Genomic DNA, 1,731 nt, shown 5'->3' with positions numbered 1-1,731 from the left:
GGACTCGGCTTAGACAACAGTCTTAGGGCCCCTTCACACGGAGTTTACGCTCCGTGTATTCTGTCCATTTTACACGTGTAAAAATACACGTGTAAAATGTAGTTAGCCATTGAGTTCAATGGCTTGTTCGTATAACGCGCGTCTTTTTGCGCACGCGTAGACAGAATACAGAATGTAAAATGGACAGAATATACGGAGTGTAAACTCTGTGTGAAGGGCCCTTAAAGGTGACCACTAGCCAAACTAGCTTGGTAACACTGTGGGTCCACGTAAAGAACGGTATACTCAGGCGATGATGTAGTTCATATAGTTCTTAGGCCTGGTTCAAATCTGTGTTCGGTATCCCGTTCAGGAGGTCCGCATGTGGACCCTCCGAATGGAATACCAAACGCATTCACAAGTTCATGAAGTATTTTAATCTCCGCATGACTCGTGCAGACAGCGTGCGGAAATCATACGGACCCCATTATAGTCTATGGAGTCATCACCAGAAACTTCACCAGTATGAAATCACGCATCACCAGTACCAAAACACACATTACCAGTGCGAAAACAAACCTCACCAGTATATAAATACGCTTCACCAGTATGAAAGCACACATCACCTGTATGAAATCACGCAACACAAGTATGAAAACAAGCATGACCAGTATAAATACACACATAACCAGTATTAAAACATGAAGTACCAGTATAAAAACAAACTTCACCAGTATAAAAAGACACATCACCAGTATGAAAATACGCTTCACCCTTCAGCTATTTCTTAATTTATTGATCACTGCATTCAGATTGATACTCGTCTGACGCAACGTGTACAAGAGAAATGGGGCTTTGCAAACCGCACAACCAGTCAGCACATTACCACATCACCACTGGGTTTTAAAGAGGACCTTTCATCAGATCGGGCACAGGCAGTTCTATATACCGCTGGATAGCTGACAGTGAGCTGAATTCAGCGCACTGTCGGCTTTCCCGATCTGTGCCCCGGGTAAAGCGCTACGTGTTTCTGACACTTAGCCAGGGACGCCATTCTGCCCAGCAGCGCTTATCGTACTGTACTGCGGAGTGGGGAGGAACGCCCCCTCCCGATAATACTCGTCTATGGACGAGCACTGTGAGCAGAGGCAGGGGGCGTTCCTCCCCACTCACACTGTACAGCACGATATGCGCTGCTGGGCAGAAGGATGTCCCTGGCTAAGTGTCAGAAACGCCCTTCTGACTGTAAAGCGCTACGGTACCAGGACCGATAGTGCTTTACCCGGGGCACAGATCGGGAAAGCCGACAGTGCGCTGAATTCAGCGCACTGTCAGCTTTCCAGCAGTATATAACACCGCATGTGCCCAATCTGATGAATGGAATGTTTAATAAAAAAAAAAAAACATGAAAGAAACAGTACAAAATATTCTCATTTATTACTGGCTGTTACAAGATGGAAAACACAGCAGTAAGTTTGTGGACACTTTACATCACTGTAATCTGCTCCATATTAAGGGCGGGTTCACACCTGCGCCCGGTCTCCGTTTTGCAGGTTTCCATCTTCTGCCCCAAGAAACTGGACAGGAGACGGAAACCCGGCAGTCAGTTTTCAAACCCATTCCTTTGAATGGGTTTGCAAAGTGTCCGCCTGTGAACGTCTTCTGCTCTCCGCGGCGAAAATGTTTTTTTTAACCGGACACAAAGTCGAACATGCAGGACTTTGTGTCTGGTTAAAAAAAAACGATTCGCCA

The sequence above is a fragment of the Leptodactylus fuscus genome, chromosome 6 (assembly GCF_031893055.1).
Source record: "Leptodactylus fuscus isolate aLepFus1 chromosome 6, aLepFus1.hap2, whole genome shotgun sequence".
Classification (NCBI taxonomy): Eukaryota; Metazoa; Chordata; class Amphibia; order Anura; family Leptodactylidae; genus Leptodactylus; species Leptodactylus fuscus.
This window is presented reverse-complemented; position numbering follows the sequence as displayed.